The following is a 20,746-nucleotide window of genomic DNA, read 5'->3' on the forward strand; positions in this document are numbered from 1 at the left end:
GGACTGGCACAGAAGCCCCTGGATTTGGCCGCAAGAAGATGTGCCGTTCGGGCCAGGGCAGCTTCAGCGGACGGCATCGAAGGAGTCGACAGCTCTGTGTCCAGGAGAGAACTGGAAATGTCGCGGGAAGACTGGCCACTCCTTCAGGAAAATTCCTGTTTCGGTTTCTATGACGGGGAGGAAAGGGGTGGGGCATATGTGATCCGGGAGCGGCCTCTGTTTTTAGGTAGCGGATTCGGGTGCACTGGAGCTCTCATGGGTGCACGCACAGGTGATTGTGCGGGAGCGGGGAGTTTGATCAAGCCAAGGATTCAGGATGAGACAAGACGCAGAATGTGACTGGCAGAGGAGGAGAGGTCGTGGCGGAGCCACGGGAAACAGGAGTGTCCCTCCCGTGTTGATGTCCTCCATGGCCGACTAGGGAGAGCTTGGGTGAGGAACGGGGTGGGGCTGCTGTCTGCTGTGAGGGAGTGTGCCGCCCGGGCCTGGGGTAGCGGCCACCACAGGGGTCACCTCCGGGGCACCGTCCACACGGCTCTCAGAGGGCCTGTCTGCGCTCCAGGGTCACCGTGGCCTGTGTGGGAGTCAAGCCCCTCATGGGAAGGAATGACGCCAGCTCAGGTGGCAGAGCTGACCCAGGCCTCCAGGCACGAGCCTCTGGCCCGTCCAGAGCAGGACGCAGGTCCACCTTCTGGGCTCGGCTGCAGGAGCTGTGGCCACAGACCGCTGACGCCCAAGACGAGCTCTCCTGGGGCTGCTCAGACCCCCTGGGCCTCGACTGTGCCCTCAGGGCTCCCACAGTCCCGGGGGCTCCCTGGCAGAGATCTGAGCTAAACCATGCCTGCTCTGCGAGACGGCCGATGACGGCGCCTCTCTGCACCCACCTCCCCACAGGGGCATCTTCAGGAGGCTCCAGAGCCAGGTGCTGACGCCACTGGGGTGGGGACGCAGAGTCACTTCCGACGGCCCTGTGACAGCCCACTCACCCAAAGTCACGGTTGCTGGATGAGTGCAGCCCATTTCAGCACAAGGCACCTGAGCTGACGTGCTCGCCCCTGGGAAGGCAGAGGTCAGCCGGGCCACAGCTCGCGGCTACGCCTGGAAATATTGGGCTGGCTCTTCCCTGGGCCCCGTCTGCGAGCTGAGAAATGATAGCAGAGGAAGTTAAAATGACGGAGGAGATGCGATGCACCCCCGGGTGTAATTCTGCTGCCCTGGGGGGGGTCTCCTTTTCTGGTTGGTCACCTGGGGTGAGTTAAAGTAGGAGAAATCCTAGAACAAGGCGGAAGGGGGTGTGTCTAGACCGCGGGGTCTTCATGACACAAGACCGCACCCCTGTTGCAGGCGTCGGGAGGGAGATTGGGGTGGTGTTGGCCGCGTCCCCCCGGTTCTCGTGGCCTGGGAAGTCTCTGGAGGCAAGTGTGGTACCTCTTCTGCCTTCTCTTGAAGTCTGCTTGAGCTTTTCATAAATATTACAAAAATTCCACAAGGCCCTGAGAGCCTGGTCACAAATTCCTCTCCTGCTCCCAATTTAGCTCCCGGGAACCACACGGAATGAGTCTGGTTCTCTTTCCTATAAGCTGACTATCCTAAATCTACAAATAGCGATTACATTCCTGGGACGGTTAGTCTATGTGTCCACTTGTCCCAGCCACGATGCCCAGCATTTGGGTGTCGCTGTGAAAGTATTTTAAGATGAAGCTAACATTTAAATCAGCAGACTTTGAGTCAGGCAAATGACTCCCTAATGTGGGTGGGCCTTGTCCAATCAGTTGAAGACACAAAGAGAAAAGACCGAAGTCCCCCAAGGAGGAGGGAGTTCTGTCTCCAGACTCAAGCCGCAGCATCAATTCTTCCTGGGTCTCCAGGCTGCCGGCCCGCCCTGCAGATTTCAGATGTGCCACGATCACGTGAGCCAGTTCCTTAAAATAAATTTCTCTCTTTCCCTCTGAACATGCTCCTACTGTTCACTCAGCGATGACTGTGAATCTTTCAGCCATGACTGTATCTCAGGACCTGTAACACTGCCCAGCACACAGTGGATGATCCACAACATCTTTTGAACATATTTCATTAATGGAATAGTGAATTAATGAATATCTCTTTGCCAGCACTAAACTAGAAACGGGAGACACTCTGATGCATGAGGACAGCATGGTCTGTCCCCAGGAAACTGACAATGTCCTCTACATGTATTGGCCACAGCCAAGCACAGTGCTCCAGGGGTTGCCTGAGTGCAGAGATGAGCAGGCCTTTCACCTCCTTTCTTCAGGAGTCCATGCACTTGTTAACATGGCCAACATGTTGAGGACAACATATCTGAGGACAACATTCTCCCAATGGCCCCGTTTTCTCTCTTGCAAAGATTTTGGCCTCTTCGTGTGTCAGGGCACAATTTTGAATCTTGACTCTCAGAGGATTTGGGAAAAGCCAGGGTTTGGGGGGAGGCGACCCTCGGGAGTGACAGCCCAGTTCTGTGTGGAAGAACATGAGAGAAGACTAGGGAGGCCTGGGCAGGCAGGGGCTGGTGGGGAGGTCTCAGGACGTCTCCCATCCGTCCACTGAGGCTTCAAAGGACGGTAGCGTGAAGCCATAGTAGAGGAGGATATTCTGAAAAAGCAAAGAAGAAATTAATACATTGAAAAGAATTCTATCTTTTTCCGCCCAAATATGCATTCATGATACAAGAGAAGATGAACCTGGAAGCCTCTGGCCCACGAGACATCATGAACCACTTCCTGCAAACCCAGGAGGGCAGAGCCCCTCAGGCTGTGGAGGGTGGCCCACAGGACTGGGGAGGTGACCTGGGAGGGGCCCGTGTTTTGTCACCACCACGCCCCCTGGCAGTGCAGGGTCGGGGCCTGATGTCTACTCCCAGGACCAGGTCACAGAGGAGCACATGGACCCGTCCAGTCTGGCCTCTGCAGCTCCCTGGACACGCCGGCCACCCCAGCCATCCGCCCACTCTGCTGTCTCCTCCTGAAGCCCTGTGTCCACCGCCCATCATTCCAGACCACCAAGCTCAAAGCTCGACTCAGTACCCAGCTGCCTCCGCCCTCGGTGCCCTGCACTTACCTGTCGTCTGTGCCCCTGCCCCCTGGAGCCCTCTGGGAGCCCCCAGGGCGCATTCCTGTAACTGGGTCTCTTCCGTGTCTCCCGCAGGAAGGAAGCCCCTTGTGGGCAGAAGGCAGCTCGTCGGAGCGTCTTGTTCTGCCCACAGCACGCCCGGCACACAGGCAGGGGCCAGTGGGGTCCTAGGGCTGACCCCCGGTCCTCCATCCCTCCACACACACTGCTTTCCTTCCCTCCCTCTGCTCTCTTTCTGGGTGAGCCTCCCGTCACCCACATCAACGCACCCCGAGACCCAGTGCACAGACCTGAGCTGGAGCGCGCCAAGCACAAGGGGACGTTTCAGCGTCACAAAGCGGCGGCGAACAGGGAGACCGCGTCTGTTGGTGGCAGATCCACAGAGGTTTTGCCCTTGCAATGACGAGCATCTGCGTGAAAAGCAGACGATGGAGGTCACCAGGTGTTTCCAAGCGAGTAGCCGTTGGCTAGAGTAGAATCTCTAGGGCTCCACAAAGTGCTGGGGACAGAGGCCAGCCAGGGGGCTACCTGTCCAGGGCCTCAGTGACAAGTGGCACACAGGAGAGGGAAAGAGCACATACAAGGAAGACCCACAGAAGGCCAGCAGGACATGAGACAGACCAACAGGACATGGGACAGGCCAGGACGACATGGGACAGGTAATCAGGACATGAGACAGGCAAGCAGGACACGGGACAGGCCAGCGGACACAGGACAGGCCAGCAGGACTTGGGACGGGCCAGTAGGACATGGGACAGGCCAGGAGGACATGGGACAGGTCATCAGGACATGGGACAGGCACGCAGGACACGGGACAGGTCATCAGAACATGGGACGGGACAGCAGGACATGGGACAGGCCAGCAGGACATGGGACAGGCCAGCAGGACACGGGACAGGTCATCAGGACATTGGACAGGAGGCCAGCAGGACATGGGACAGGTCATCAGAACATGGGACGGGTCAGCAGGACATGGGACAGGCCAGCAGGACATGGGACAGGCCAAGAGGACATGGGACGGGCCAGCAGGACATGGGACGGGCCAGCAGGACACAGGACAAGTCATCAGGACATGGGACGGGCCAGCAGGACACGGGACAGGTCATCAGGACATGGGACGGGCCAGCAGGACACGGGACAGGTCATCAGGACATTGGACAGGCCAGCAGGACACGGGACAAGTCATCAGGACATTGGACAGGCCAGCAGGACATGGGACAGGCAAGCAGGACAAGGGATGGGCCAGCAGGACATGTGACTCCTGACAGGAAAATCAGGATGAGCTAAAGAGGACGGGGCATCTCTGCCTCCCCGGTCCCCTCTGTCCACTCACCCATGCCCCTCGACGCATGGTGATTGGCAGGCCCAGCTGAGGCAGCCGCCGCGGGCCCGGCCCCTCCAGGCTGCCCTGACAGATGTTTTAATCTACTGTTTGAAGAATGACTTCTGCACAGCTCCGCCGTTCCAACATCTGTTTCTGTTTAGAGTGACAGAGGCATTTCAAGCGGGGCTGGCTGTGCCACACGGGAACTGTTTAAACGGCAACCCACGTTGCTTACATTATCCATTACAGCCCGGGAAGGATTTACTGCAGGCGGCCTGGACACACTTTTAAGCTCTGCAAAATAGATCATTCATGTTAAAAAAGCGAACAGTTTAGCTTCCTAAATACATCCTTCTTGAAAGGAGGCATTTACTTTATTAACCCATAAAAAACATCCAGGAGCATAAAGCTTCTAGAACGGTTCGCGTCTCAGCTCCCCAAAGCTCCGTCAGGGAGCGGCTCTGGGCTTTGCCCCTCGGCTGTTACCACCCTCCTGGAAGGCGCTGCCTCCTGGCTTCCCCGTCAAGCCGCTCATGGTTCTTCTGCTCCAAACATCACAGCCAGAGCCTCGGAGGGTGGCACGGGGGCAGAGGACTTGGAGGGTCCCGCAGAAAGAGGACAGCACCCGCACCTGCGTGAGAGACACGGGAAGGCCGAAGGGCAGAGTGGGCGTCTGGTGGGCCAGTGCCCATCCTCCTCCGAGGGCCGCGGTGCCCTTTCTCCACCCCACAGCATCTGACAATCGACGGGTTTGCGGCTCGGACATCGGCTCAAATCAGCCTACTCTTGTTTGTTTTTGTGTCCCCAGAGATCAGCACGCAGTAGGCATGCGATAAATGTTTGCTGGAGTAATGTGTGATGGCTTTCCACATAAATTTGAATATGGGAAAACTGAGAGGAATTTGTAGGTGATAAATCATTAGAGGTCATTTTTGAGAGCGTCAAGCAAGGAGATCCTGTTTCTCCCTTTGTAAGCGGGCATTTTAACCGAATTGCAAAGGAGGAAAAGAGAGATTGATTGAGCACAGGCTCTGCGCTCAGGTCTTCCCCATCACCATAAAGAAACTGCTGGTCCCAATAATGCATGGGGCTAGCACGGAACACTCGTTTCCTTGGGGAATCCTCCCAAATGCTCTGTGGTAGAATGACCTCCAATCTGTGGAGGAAAGCACCGAGGCTCAGAGAGTGCAGGAGCCAGCCTGGAGTGGCTCAGCTAGCAAGAGTCGGGTAGGGATGTGAGCACAAAGCCTACTGCCCCCTGACGTCTCCGACACAGACCCCTTCAGCTGCCCTCCAGGGCCCTGGGATGGGCGAGAAGGCGAGTCTCAAAGACATAGACTAAGGGATTTCCCAAGACCACTCCAAGGGCCTTTGGAAGCTGTAGGATTCGAACCCAGGTCTGCACGGCACCAAAGCCAAACACGCCAGGTGACAGGCTTTGAATACGTGGTGGAATGTGTATACTTGGGCGACGTCACCTGGGGATGTTTTTCCCCAGTTCTGAGAAGAAACATTTCTTCTATTTTAAATTAGCCTTGCCTTTAAATTAGTAGATAACGGATCTTCGTCTTTTCACCAGAAAAGCTCCATTTTGTCACCTGTATCTGCAAAACGATGCAGACGTGGAGACACAGTTGCTGTGTTCTTTACGGCTGCCTTTGGTGGCGGTGACGAAGTTGGAATGCACAGCTTTCAGGATCCTTCAGGTCCTGCCCGGGGTCCCCAATGGGGCCAGAAGGAAAGGAGTCAGCAGCGCCCGGAACCACTTATGTGGCCTCGTCTCTGAGGAATAGACGGGGAAACGCTCACGCTGGAATATTTGGGATCCTTTCATTACTCTCTTCTCCGGCAGCAGAGAAGATAGAACATAAACGCCAAGTCTGCCTTGGCCAGCGTCCACCCAGCGAGCCGCACGCCTCACCCTCAGCTGCTGTTTTCTTCCATCACGGGCTTTATGAAAACCATCAACTGCGGGTTTTAAGAAGTCGGGCCCCAGACAGCACTCTCCAGCCAGAGTTGACTGACCCCGAAGAGAAAGCTCGCGTTTTCCATGCAGAGCCCCGAATGTTCCACGTCCCGAATCCAATCACGGTGCTGGCACTTGAGACATTTTTGCATTGACACAGTCTGTCTGGTCAAGGTCCTGACTAGGAGAGTGTCCATCCCCAAAAAAGAACAGATTAAAGTGTGTTCACTCTTTTAGATGGAAAAATAGTCTGTTTTACAAAAAATGGCTGCCAATATTGGCCTTTTCACTTTGAACTGCTGTGCAGGAAGACAGCTTCGGGCCACAAACTGTCCTTTCTAGGTGAGATTCATAGCTGAAGTGAAATGAAAAGCCCGCTTGCAAGGACCCAAGTGACCCAGTCCTGGGAGGGGGATGCAGGCCACGTTTCCCAGGAAGGAGACAGAACAGCGGGAAGGGAAGTCTCCTCTCGATCAGGAAGGCAGTTCTGAGAGGGACCCTATCGCCTTGAGAAGCTCTGGACTCCAGTCGACTGCAGGGTCCCTCCTCCAAGATCCGGGCCCCGTGAGCCGTGAGCAAGCAGTGTGTTGTCCCCAGACCCCCTCTCTAGGGTGTGCTTGGGGTACAGCTCTATTTGTTAGCGTTCTTTGGTGACAAGCAGCTCCAGCCATTCTGGTTCACTTAAGCAGAAAATGAACTTCTTAGGAACAAAGGGCAGGCCAGCGGATGGGGCTTAGAGGGGGCAGTGAGAACTCACGGGCTCACAGGGCACTGACGTGGCAAACGCCACAGAGCACAAACGAGGGGCAACCATTACCTGTGTTGAATAAACGTGGACGCCTGTGTCACTGAGGGTCGACCCTTGGTACTGACCCAGCTCATCCAAACCCCAGATGCTCACGCCCCCAGCAAACACACTCAGGCCCAGGGCAGCCGCACCGTATCACAGGCCGGCCGCGTCCTGACACAGGTGGACGCCCTCCACTGGCCCACGACAGGGAAGCACAGAAACTGAGAGCAAGCCGTTGGAAATTGTTGTAGATGTTTGAGAGAACAATTCTATGTCTACTGAAGCTAATAATAAAAAATGTGTCTTTGTTTTTATTTCGTTTTTCTAGTAACTCGTACTTTTCGAAAGCGTACAACAAATTGAAAATGAGATGTTGAAAACTCTGGTCCTCCCCACAGTGAGTTGGAGAAACACCGACTTAAGCAGCAGAAAAACGTGGGTAAAGGAGAAGACAAATTAATGTGTTCCGTCTTTTCTCTCAGCTATCCCGAAAACAGCAGATTGTTGCATAGCAGAATATTATTTCCTGATAGTGCCAGGAACCCATTTTCTTGTTCTTTGGGTGTCCATTCATGGTTCCAGAAGGACTTACTCAGGGATTGGTCCACTGTTGACTACAGTGCACGGGGCAGCAGGAGCGTTACACAGTAAGAACGTTCTTAATGTAACACACATGGAATGTGATACTGAGTCTTTCCTTCGGCCACTAGATGGACAATTCTATATGGCTAATTATGCCTTTTATTTTTATAAAACATTTAGTAAGATCTAGTTAAATTTTTAAAGAATTGAATTTAAAATGTAGCTTTATTTAAATAAATTTGAATCCAAATTTTCATAGTAATTAAATATAATTAACTAATTTACATTCCTTCTATTTTTACTGTATAATTTTAAACATTTAGAAGAAATACATATTTTTTTTTTTAAAGATTTTATTATTTCCTTTTTCTCCCCAACACCCCCCGGTACATAGTTGTATATTCTTCGTTGTGGATTCTTCTAGTTGTGGTATGTGGGACGCTGCCTCAGCGTGGCTTGATGAGCAGTGCCATGTCCGCGCCCAGGATTCGAACCAACGAAACACTGGGCCGCCTGCAGCGGAGCGCGTGAACTTAACCACTCGGCCACGGGGCCAGCCCCAAGAAATACATATTTTAAAGCAAAATAATCTTTTAATATTTTGTTTCTTTGTATTCATTTTTCGGTGTTTATATGTTCAAATTTGGACATTATAAATACAATTAATTTTTAATCCTAATTTAGATCATTAATGGCAATAGAACATAAATAACATGAGAATCTTGATTTTTGACAGAATAAAAATAAAGATTTATGAATTTTGTGTGCTTTCAGTTTTGTACAATCCAAACATTAACAGCCCATCAAGAGAATAGCCAAACACACACAATAAGAATTGAATTCGGTGGTCTCTGATATTTTGTCAATTTCCATCATATAATAACCATAATTTTACATGTTTTTTAATTTTCTCTGTTAACTTCTAGTTTTCAGTGTAGAAGGACGGAAATGCTTGATTTAGCAGGTTGTTAACTCAGTTTATGATTTTCCAGTTTAGCCAGCACTCCATGGGCCTCTAATTGTGCCCTGCTCTGGGCCACGCTCAGGCAGCCCTGACAGTAGAATGAAGCCACTTGAACTTGAGTTTTCTCTCCCGGTTTCATTCAGCCTGAGAGCCCAAGGCCAGAGGAGCCTTTCCAGCTGGCCCAGCGTGGGTCCTCCCGTCCCTGAGCCAGCGGAGTTGGGGCTCCTTGGTCTTCAGGAACCACTTTCTAAACTTGGGGCCCAGAGGCGCTGGCCGCAGATGCCCACCGTGCCTCTCTCCTGCCACCTTCTAAGCTCCATGGACAAGCATGAGGCTTGGTGGACTGAGGCTCAGTGGAGACTGAGGTTTTCCCAAATATAAGAAAATTCTCCTCAAGGAGGAGGAGAGCCTGGAGCAGGTCCTGGGCACTAATCATGCAGAGTCTTTCCTGTCCTTGTCCCCACAGCCCAGCAGTCCTCCTACTGCCTCGGGGACGCACACTTCTGCCCTCGCCAGCCCAGCTGTGCGCACAGCGAGGGCACGGGTTTATTTGTTCTAGTTGGACTTATTATTGTAATTGCATAATTTAATGAGATAAGCCTCATTCTGACGGAATATGTGCATAAACTTGAAGAGGCATTATGTCCATGAAATCTAAGTTGAATGCTTTGAAAAGACTCCAAAGAGAAAATTCAAAAAAAAAAAAAAAGTTACGTGAGTTCAGGTATGTGTGGGACAGCTGTAAACCAATGGAGAAGAAAAAAATCGTGACAATCCAGTGGGTTCTGCTCTCCACATCTTCTCCGTGTGTCGGTCGGTTCTTGTGCTGCCTAATTCCCTGGCTTCAGCTGACCGTTTTCGGATGGATCCGTTTTACCACGATGGTTGGATTAAATGGATGGTTGGATGGGGAAATGGCTCAGTGGTTGAGAAGATAGATGGTTGGATGAAATGATGAGCCTGCTCTCGGAAGGGAAGAGAGAGCCCTGATTTATAGCATTTGTGCATTTCCGTGGTGTAAATGATCCCGTCACGGCCAGTTGGAAGCTACCAAGGTGAAGTGTCTGGGCGAGGAGTTGGGAAGAGATGCGCACAGCCTGGCCGGCGAGCAGGTGCAGCGGATGAGGGATGGGTGGAGGTGTGGACGTGTGTGGTTGAAGATCGTCACTACGAGGCTGCCCGGAAAGACGGCAGGGAGCTGGGGCGCAGTCACGGCAGACGCCGCCGCTCACAGTTCTCCTCTTCCCGGCTGGAACGTGCCTGCGCTTCCTCACCCTGCCAACGCTCTCGTGGGCACTGGGCAGGATCAGAAAGGGGCCAATTGTCACAGACCGCTTTAATCCAGCCTCTTCTATCCACATGTCCTATTTCCTCCTGCCTTCTGTCATTCACTAAGACATTTACAGTCATCAGTTCACATTTCTCCAGAACCGACCGTGTCACAGCTCTGTCTGGGCTTATTTTGAAAGTTAACAAAGGTGGCCTAAGACCCGTGCCGCCCAGGACCTAAGGACCTGGAGTGTCATGTGGCGCAGATAAGACCACTTATCAGTTGGGGTTGAGACTTGAAAGGGGCTCATTTTTTGTTTTTTCTCTTGCCTTATTGGGGGCTATTCTTTATTCCCAGAGATAAATGACATTAAAATGACACTTCAGAAATGTCCAAGCTTTTTTTATGGAAAGAAGCTTCTACAATTGCTTTCCTTTTACTCTTAGAGATTCCAGAATTCAAAAGGGGAATGAGAGATCAGTGCTGGCCTGGGGTGGAGAGCAGAGCAGACAGGGAGGCAAGAACCACCTCTTCTACATTCAGCTTCCTACGAGCCATCTGGAACGTCACTGTCGGGGGATGAGGGGAGGTGGCCAATCGGGGAAGAGGGCCACCTACCCGGGTGCCTCAGGGTCCCTGGGCAGCCCTGGCCTATAGGTGAGTACGGCTGCCGCGGTAACAGGACAGGATGTCTCGTCACACCGGGAGGCTGAGCCACTCTGGGTCCGGCTGCACCAGGAGGCTGTGGGTTCCCAAAGACGGCGCATCTGTGGCCTCTGAGATTAACAGTGCAATACGTCAATCCCCGAGCTTATCGTGGTAGCGAAATCCAACAGCGTATTGTATATAAAAGCCGTGGTCTTGCAATCCTGGCCTACAGATTTCACTCTGCTGTAATCAATAACTTGTCGTATATAACGAAGACAAACGCTACATAATGGCCCCATGTTTATTAAGTCAATATATGGCTTGTGGGGAATTCCTTGGCATTGTTTGTATGTGGTATAAATATTTTAAGATTGCACCAGTAACAGGAGTTTCTGTGTATATTCTACAGAGTTCTCTTTTATCCGGTTTGAAGAAGTAGTGTGAAGGAACAGATGCAAATTGTCCAAACAAACATTTGTTTCTTCCTCCAGCTGGTGGATGGCCATCACTCCCTCCTGGGGAACTCTGGTGGTCCCAGCACGTATTCACAGGTAGGGTACCTCTGGGCGGGGGTTGGAGTGGGTGGGTGGCGGGTGATGTTGTGTTGTGGTGTGTGGTGCTGTGTGGTGTGGTCCAGTGTGGTGGTGCAGTATGGTATGATGCAACGTGTTACGGTGTGGTGTGGTGTTGTGTTGTATGGAGTGCTATGGTGGTAAGGTGTAGTGTGGTATTATGAGGTGTGGTGTTGTGAGGTGTGGTGTTGTGAGGTGTGGTGTGAGGTGCTGTGAGGTGTGGTATTATGAGGTGTGGTGTTGTAAGGTGTTGTGAGGTGTGGTGTTGTATGGTGTTGTGAGGTGTGGTGTTGTGAGGTGTGGTGTGAGGTGCTGTGAGGTGTGGTATTATGAGGTGTGGTGTTGTAAGGTGTTGTGAGGTGTGGTGTTGTATGGTGTTGTGAGGTGTGGTGTTGTGAGGTGTGGTGTGAGGTGCTGTGAGGTGTGGTGTTGTAAGGTGTTGTGAGGTGTGGTGTTGTATGGTGTTGTGAGGTGTGGTGTTGTATGGTGTTGTGAGGGGTTGTGAGGTGTTGTGAGGTGTGGTGTTGTGAGGTGTGGTGTTGTGTGTTGTGAGGTGTGGTATTGTGAAGCATTGTGAGGTGTGGTATTATGGTATGGTGTGGTGCTGTGTCGTCTTGCTCTCTGCCACCTCCTCTTGTTGGACAGTTGGAGGAATGCAAAGGGTCGGGCTGGTGCCCTGGGAAGATCAGGAAGGCCACAGGCAGCGGGGAGCACTGAGCTGCGGGAAGAGCCCAGCTCAGCCGTCACTGGCAACAGGGCCCCGCCCTCAGGTCGCCGGAGAGCCCTGAGCTGCCGCATGAAGGCGGTGCAGTTGCTACGGAGCGGCCAGTCCTAACTTGAGTCCTCAGGGTTCCTCGTCTTTGTGTCCCAGGACCCCGAGGGCGCCGAATTCTCTCCTGTGCCAACTAGCACTCATGGACTTCTCTAGAAGAGTAGGGTGGGCCAGGACGCTGACGGGTCAGGGGCGCATGAGCCTTGTGGTCTCATGTCAGAGCGCAGCATGACCCACGCCTCCAGGAAGCCCTCTCTCTACCGTGGATGCTTGCTCCCCACCCCGCAGAAGGTGGCCATCCTCCACACAGTCATTAGCGAGTGTTTATAGCGCCGCCTCCCTGGGGTGCCGGGCACCGAGCTAAGGGCTGGGGTACACAACATGCGAGGAAGGAAGCCGTGTCACAGGGGCGAGGGGACCCCCAGCACGGCACCATCCTAGGACCGTGCACTGATAGGAAGGGCACGTGGGGATCTCCTCGGAAAGGGAACTGCTTGGCCACTTTCTGCCTGGCCGGCTCCAATGGGCAAAGCTGAAACAGTCAAGGAGACGCCTCACACCTGGTTCTTCCTGGCCAAGGCTGATCAAGTCCAGCTTTGCTGTAACGGCATCCGCAGACTTTCCTTAAGTCCGGGGAGGAGGAGCAGGGGCTTAACCCCTGTGTTCCTGGTGGCTGGTGACCGCGAAGTAAGATGCCTGGTTTGCAGACATCATGAAGGCGGGATCGTACGGCAGCTTCTGGACCTTCCTGGAGCCGCTGAGGGAAGTCAGTGGCCTCCGGAGCCGGGGAGGGGAAGTAAAGTGGGTCAGACGAATTCTTACAGCCTCGTCCGGCCAGCGACGCCAACTCCTGGTGAACTTCATCGTTTGAACAGTTGACTGATCCTGTTCCATAGTCTTGTCATCTCCCTCTTGTCCTCCAAATGAAAATAAAAGAGAGACAAACAAGTTACCAACAGCGTTAATTGTTTCCAGATCTTCTGGGGCCCATGCCCCAGCGGCTGGGTGGACCACGGTCTCCGAGGCCTCTGGGGCGACCTCAGCTCAGGCCTTGCAGCCCTGCTGCCTCGGGGATCCCTGCAGGGGAATCGGCCGCAGCTGGGCAGAGCTCCCACATCTCTTAGGGGCAGTGCTTCCTGGACCCCAAGCCTGGAGTCTGGACCAGAGGCAGATTCTTCTCTCCTTAGTCCTGGCCTCCATGAGCACAGGAATATCAGCATTCCCCTTTGCCACCGTACGCGCCCTGTTTAGCACGGTGGACAGTCCAGAGCAGGTGGTTAACAAAATGCATAAACTAATAAGACCCCGAGCGCCCTCCTGTGCACCGAACAGGAGCAAAGAGACAGAATCCCTGCCTCTGAGCCCCGGAGCTGAAATGCTCGGGGAGCACGCGGAAACGCTGTCCTGATCTCATCCTTGCACCTTCTGCCGTGTTGGACTCGACACACCAGCAGCCCCATTTCTCCAAGGACTTGGGTAACACATTTCCTTTCATCTACTTTTCAAGCTCTAAAAGGCAAGACCATTTCAAAAGTTTCTTGCTAACCCCTAAATAATTCTCCTGATTCTACCAGAACAACAAATCGATGTTATTTCCAGAATGGTTTAGGAACGGAGCTAGCCAATTGGATTGTGGGCTTCCAGACTCACATTACCTAAGCCCTGATCCTATAAAAGGACAGTATTCCCAACCTCGGAAGGGTCAAGGGGGAGGAGAGAGGTCACGGCCCTATGGACTCTGGCCGCAAATGGCCTGGGAGGTGACTGAGCTTCTCTGTGCCTCAGTTTCCCCAGCTGTAAAATGGGGATCCTAAAGCTGGCTGCCTCGTAGGGTTGTTCTGAGTTGAAGTACAACACTTGGGCGAGTATGTGAACACAGTGAGCCGTTGACACAGAGCGATGCTGTCGGTTGCTGTGCATTACGCAGCAAACAAGGCAACTTTCAAACGACGGTAACCGTGGCCGTGTGTGTCCGTGTGAGAAAGAGCAAGGGAGAGGGAACATCTGAGAATGGAATTTCAATTAATGAAAAGCATAGAAAATGTCCATCAAGCCAGCTCTCCGTTGCCCGTGTGCTGAGGTCACGTGAGCTTCCTTTTCTTGCAAGGGACCACTTCATCAGCTAAAAGGGGGCCCCGAGATTAATGCTAAGCCTTCCAAGTACAAGAAAGAGCCTTTCCTTTCCAGGGGAGAATAGTGGCAGGAAAGCTGACCCGGCCCAGCAAGGACACGCTGCGAGGGTGTGCGTCCCCGGCTGACAGCCCAGGTAAGCCCGCGGGGTCCTCCACTCCCTGAGGATCGCGGGGCCAGGCAGGGCCTCACAGGAGTGCCCAGCTGCTTGAAGTGCCTTCCTGCTGGAAGAGCCCGGAAAAGCAGGCCGTGGGCTTTGGCTACAAAACCCGTTCCTTATCATCCCTTTCAAGGAATGTCAACCAGCTTCCAAAGACGGGCCCCGTCCTGAGCAGAAACCATCCCAGGAGGAAAAGCAGCCGGGAGACCCCTCAGACCTTTTCCTTGGGCCTCAGCTGAGCAGTGTGAGCATGCCGGGCGGGCAGGGGCCTGTTCACGCTCGGGGCAGGGCCCCTTGCAGGGCTGGGCCAAGGGAGGGAGCTTTCCCACCCGAGGAGCCTGATTAAGCACAGATGACTCCCAGGACCGGGGCTGAGGGAGCAGGGAGGGATGGAGGGAGGGAGGGAGGTCCAGGAGGAGCTGCAGCTCCTTTCAGAGAAGCCCAGCCCTCAACGAGAGGGAGGACCTGAGAGGGACCAGCTCACAGGCTGGGGTCACGTACGGGACGAGAGACGGTGCGGGCACGTCTAGCAGGCTCCTGTTGGCCTCAGTGCGCATGTGACCCGGCGTGCAGAGAGGGACAGCAGAGCCCACGTGGAAGCGGCCGCAGAGGAGGCCGGTGCCCGTCGGGTGACTCCAGGTGTTGGCGCAGTGTGGTCCACGCCTCGTGCGCCATGCAGGGCTCCACGGACACGGATCCAAAGTCCCACGATGGCCTTCAACCAACGCAAATGACTCAACAACCAACGAGGGTCCTCCTGGCACAGTCCTCTCCTTCGGGAAGTGTTTGGTTTTCCAAGGACACCGCCTCTGTTTGGGATGGTGAAAATTCCCAAGTCCACGTGGCCTGAAGAGTTGCAAGCTGTAGAAAGACACGTCTTCTTAATAGGACTGACTCGATTTAGGGTATAACCAAGAGTCACTTGGGGCCAAGCCTAGAGAACAAAAAGGGGCACACTGAGTGACGGTGTCCAGAGGCGAAAGTGAGATGAGATCATTGAGGGCTGGAAAGTATGTGTTCTGTGGTCCATTCACCAGGGGTCCTGAAAGAGTGCTCCCAAATGTTTGCCCAGGCTGGGCTCGCCGCAGGGGTGCAGAGCCCCCATATCAGCTTGTTCTAAGGAACAACCCGCAGTTAATCCAACCTGGGTTCAGATGCATTTCTTCAAGTTCAGTCTCATTCTTTCAATCTTGTCTCACATGATGCCTTCCTCCTGCCCTTGGCAGACTCGGTGGGACTGGAAAGAGCAGAAGTGGGTCCAAGCAGTTGAGCCCACGTGGCACATGCTCAGCACGTGCCACATGGCCCGCCCGCTGGTGCCCATGGCAGACATTGCTAATCGATCATGGCTCTCCCCTCCTAGCCTGTGTCTTTTCTTACCTAGGAGTGGCAGCCAGGACAACAGATGGAACTTACTTGTCGTCCCGGGAGGAAAAGCTTAAAGAAACTGCGGAGATGAGATGCAGACAAGAGATGAGACCCAGGGAAGCTCGGCTTGGTCCATCCTCATCAGGTAGAGGGCCCTACAGGTAAACCAGCAGGACAAAACGGTTTGCTCTTTCCCAGAACAGGGCAATGCCCCCCACAGGGGAAGGGAGCCCACCCCCACCCCCACCCCCCCACCCGTGTTGTCAATGAAGCTCTGGTGGAGCGGAGCCACCCCCGCGGTGAAGCCCTGTGGCTGCCTGCTGGCTCCACCACAGGGAGGAGTGCCTGGGAAGAGGCTGTGGGGCCTGCAGAGCCGGAAATGCTCACTCTCCGTGTGTTTACGGACACAACACGTGGCCGTCCTGTGTGCTGGAAGTTTGGACAGAAGGCTCCTAGTCACTCAGACACAGCCAGCTCCCCGGGGAGGACTGTGCTGGACCACACGCCCCAGACCTTCCCGACCCCATCAGGGTCCAACATGAGCTCAGAGAGAACACCTGGGGCAGGCTGAGACCCTCTGGACGACGAGGGTGGGAAAGTCCCTGAGAGATGCCACCCTCCTTGGTGCCAGCCCTCCTGGGCTGCTGACAACGGCCACCTTGTCTGATCCATGGACAATGTCAGACGTCTCCAGCTGACACCACAGGACAGGGAGACTCCCACGGGCATTTTCCTGAAAGCCGACCATCGGGGGCAAGCACTAAGCAATTAGCTTGTCGGTGTCTTTCTGTTGTGACCTGAGCCCCCACGTGCCCTCTGTGACTGGAGGGGACTGTCCACTACTTGGATAGGGGACCTAACTCACCTTCTATGGAGAGGTTCTGAGGGATCCTGGATCCCTCTGGTTGGAGTGTCTTCCTGTCCATTTGCACACAGGAGGCACTTAGTAAATGTCTGCTGCTCAGAAGAACCCCTTCTCCAACCTGTGTGGTGGGCGGGGTGCCTTCAGATAGGTGTCAAATCCTAGCTCGCACCCAGAGGCTCGCAGCCAGCTCAGCCAGCCAGGAGGCGCCCGGCTGGATGGCACAGGTGCAGAAGGACTGGGACCCGTCCTGTGGCTGTGACTGGACCTGGCGAAGTGCACACACAGAAGCACCTGGGACCATCCCGACTTTGCAGGGGAAAACCGTGAGCATGGATGCACGGAGACCCCACCGTGTGGACTCTCAAAACCTGCTCCTCTTCCCTCCTCGCGCGGGGCCTATACAGCTGTCCTCCACTCTCAGGTGCTCCTGGGATGTTACTCCATCTTCAGATGAGGCCATCTCGACCTGAAAGGCAACTCAGGGTTTCTGCAGATCTGGGATTGGGGGCCTGGCTGACCCCCAGGCCACCTCCTGCCGTCCTGCTCGCTGAGGGAAGCTCAAAGTCCAGCCACCGTGAGTGGATCTGACGCCTCCAGGAGGACCCATTGCCCCTCACGAGTCTCTGCACTAGACTCGCCTCTCCCCGCCCGGCCGCAGCTGGGTTGGAGCAAGAAGCAGCCCCGGGGCGGATGCCCGTGAGACGTTAGATCCGCGATTCCTCATGCAGCCAGGGTGCACTCAGCATGACAGGTGTGCCTCCTGCTCCAGGTTAGCCTGTGTGAGTGAGCGTGTGAGTGTGTGTGCATGCATGTGAGAGTATGTATGTCCATGAGTGTGAGTGTGTGTGCGGTACATTGTGTTTGCATGTGCATGTGTTAGTGTGTGACTGTGTGGATGGTGTGTGCATGTGAGTGTGTTATAGCACATGTTTTGTGGTGTGTTTGTGCATGTGCACTGCCTTGTGTGTATGTGTTCGTGTGTTTGTGCAAGTGTGTTTGTGTGTGCATGCATTGTGAGATGTGTTTGTGCATGTGCGTTTGTATGTGTGCATGCACATGTGCATGGACATGTGTGTGCATGCGTGTGGTGTGTTTGTGTGTACATATTGGTGCAGGCATGCATGTGTATTTGTGTCATTGCCACCTGTGTAAGCGGAAACCATGATGTTGCTTGGAGCCAACTGAGAGAAAAGAAAGGAAGGCCCAGTGAGGGGCTGCAGCCGGCTGGATGGCGGATGAAGACCCAAACACCTCAGCAAACTTGGGCTCGCAGCCCTGGGGATGGCCACCTGGCCTTGGGTGGAGTGACAGCTGTGCTGGAGCTGGGGCTCTGGGCACAGGGGAGCGAGCAGGGGAAGGGAGCCCTGGGCTCAGGCGCCATCAGTGAGGCAAAGGCAGGTTTGCATCCGGCATGGAGGATGTCAGGAACAGGAGAGAGGGCTCCGCCCAGTCCCCAGCCAGCCCAGTCTGCTTTCACATCCGTGTGCAGGATGCCTGCCACTCGTCCTCAGCTCGGGTACCTGGTGCAGAGAGGAGGAAGATGCGAACGCGGCGGAGTGTGGGCCACGTCAGCACAGCTGGGGCTCTGTGTCCTCTGGCGATGCGGGCCGTTTCCTCGTGTGGGTATACAGGCAGAATGTGCCGCCTTCACGAGGTTCCTGCAGGAAGAGACACAGCTCCGAGCGAGGGGCAGTGCCAGAACACGCAGGGAGCATGTGCTGCACGGAGTGGGACGCGCCAGTCCTCCCCGCGCCTTCCAGCAGTCTCGCCTCCTCCCCTCCCCCCAGCCTGACTTCTTACCACACGCACACACACGGGCACACTCACATGCACACACGCGTTTCACGCTCACACTCATTTACATATTCATGCACAACTCATACACACCTATACTCTCACTCACACAGTCATACACACTTACGCACATGCACTGCACACACTCGTTGATGCACTTCCACACCACGCACGTGCACACTCATATATTTCACACTCAAGCTCACATATACATTCACGTACAACTCTCGTCCACACCCTCACATTTATTTGTGCTCACACACTCATGCACATACACTGCACACAGTCACTGACATGCTTTCATGCCACTCACACACACATATTCGTGCTCACACACTTACGTACACACTCTAGCACCTATACTCACACATTCACACACTCATTCACGTCACCCCAGAAGGCTGAGGCCGTGCCAAGCATCCAGGTGGGAAATAGACCAGTGAACTCTGCAGCCATGTGGGTGCAAGGTGGACACTGAGGCTGTTTCTCAGGTCCGTGCACTTCTGAGGCAATGCCAAGAGGGTGTAGGCAAGAGCCCAGACCCACAGCCACAGGACCCCTTTGCAGCTCCTTCCAGGGTTCCGGAACTATCCACAGTGTCCACCCTTCAGATTGGCCACAGCCGGTGCAGGCCCCTGGTGGGTGTCAGGGCTGACAAACGCAAAGGACTGACTGGGCTTCCCTTACCTGCAGACACGCTGGAGGGATATCCACGATGCGTCTCCCAGAGAAGAGCACAGCTGAGGGTCCACGGAGCCCACGATCCCCTGCATGTGTGTTTTTATTACCGCTAAAAATAAGAGAAAGAAGTTAAACATAAGAGACAAAATCATTTCCTCAGACCGAAGTGTCTGGATTTTAAGCTGCTTTTCCCATAACATTGTGTTCTCTTTGTTAAATATTTAAAACACAGAGACGAGACAAATGGAGTTAAGTGTCCATGTGTCCGTGCAGACATGTGTGCCTGAAACGGTATAGTAACATATTAATGCATGTGACTACTCTAGATTAATATTTATCCAAGGGTAAACGAAATAGCTTACAGAAGCATTAACAGTTCATTACTGATTACACAACGCAGTACGTCAAAACCAAAGGAGCTGTCAGGATCTGAAAGAAGTGGGTAACCACAGTGAAAATAGACGGTTTTGGCAATTCAACTAATGCGGACCACTAAACGGGTGCAGTGTTCCTGTAAATGAAGAGCCACCGCCTTTAGGGTTTGTCCCGTCGTCTCTCCTGAGCCCTCTGGTCAGTGTCCCCACTTGGGTCATCTTCTGTCCCATGCAGCTGTCACAGCACTGGTTGCTGGGTGACTGAATACACGGTTCCTCCTTAGTGAGTCGCTGCCTGTTTGAACGGCTGGCTGAAAACTTGGGTGTTCTCGTCTGTTTCGTTGCAGGAGGTGCTGGTCTCAGGAATTCACGAACCTATAAGCCAGGAAACCCTTCAGAAACCTCAGTTGGGTGCCTGTCCTTTGGGTGACCTGGTGGTTGCTCCTAACCTACACTTGCTGACAGGCAGATCTTTCTCGGCTCAGGGTTGAAGGATGGGCTGGTCCAACCGCTCACACACAGCGCAGGATCAACACACTCCTTGGACCAGGATGCTGGGGATTCTGGACGCTCAGAAACTCCAGCCGTCTTCCTTGGACATCCCAGAAACTCAGAGCCACTGGGAGAGGGAGTGACAGGGCAGTACCCCCTTAGACGCACAGGAGCTGCTGTGCTCATGGGGGAAGTGGCCAATAGATGTCAAGCTGAACACCCTGCACCACGACCACCTGTGTGCCACTCAAACTCACGTGATCCACGTCCACAGGGACGTCTGACAGCCATGAGCTGAGGGAAGAACAGAATGTGAGAGACTCACGTCTTAAGATTCTTAAGCATTAATCTCCCAGGTCCCCTTGAGATGCTGATGAAAGCTACAGACTTGTCTTGAATTATCTCTTTCCGAGATGCTCAAACATTAATTTATATTTTAAACCATATCAATTATATTACATAATTATGTATATCTTGATAGGCAATATTAATTTTTAATGGGCAATTTCAGGCATCCCACAGAGGTCAAATTTCAAGCCCAGTGTAAGGAAAATGGAGCACATGGCTTGGATGTTCAGTGTCAGGGAAGAGACTTTTTTTTCACTTGAACTCTGGGGCTATTCCTCAAGTCATCCAAACAAAGGGGTTCCTGGAGAACTCGATTTAAGAAAAACAGTCTGCCTCTATTTGGGGTACAGTAAAAGTGATTGTGTTGGAACAATCTCTCTCTTGCCACCTTGCACAGATGGGCATGACCATGGATTGTCGTCTTCCTTCATTTCTCCAAGAATCTCTGTGGGCAGGAGGGCTCTGTGCCCAAGGAGGACACCTGGAGGGAGCCTCGTGGACTCAGCCTCAAGGCAACGTGGCACACTGTTACTGCGCCACCAGCCAGTGTCTGTGGCTT

The 20,746-nt window shown here is 53.7% G+C and overlaps 1 long non-coding RNA gene across 2 annotated transcripts; it reads right to left on the reverse strand.

Annotated features, from left to right (window-relative positions):
* Window positions 1-11,707: 11,707 nt before the first annotated feature.
* On the reverse strand, window positions 11,708-17,341 carry LOC123281662 (uncharacterized). 2 transcript variants are annotated; one of them, XR_011504367.1, is made up of 4 exons: window positions 16,499-17,341; window positions 15,682-15,788; window positions 15,410-15,502; window positions 11,708-15,126 (listed from the first exon to the last, which is right to left on the reverse strand). It is a non-coding gene; the product is annotated as an uncharacterized lncRNA (long non-coding RNA). The 2 variants fall into 2 exon arrangements; XR_006521306.2 differs by lacking the exon at window positions 16,499-17,341 and having other exon boundaries at window positions 15,682-15,841.
* Between the last annotated feature and the right edge of the window lie 3,405 nt (window positions 17,342-20,746).

This window comes from Equus asinus, chromosome 1 (genome assembly GCF_041296235.1).
Source record: "Equus asinus isolate D_3611 breed Donkey chromosome 1, EquAss-T2T_v2, whole genome shotgun sequence".
NCBI classification, from domain to species: domain Eukaryota; kingdom Metazoa; phylum Chordata; class Mammalia; order Perissodactyla; family Equidae; genus Equus; species Equus asinus.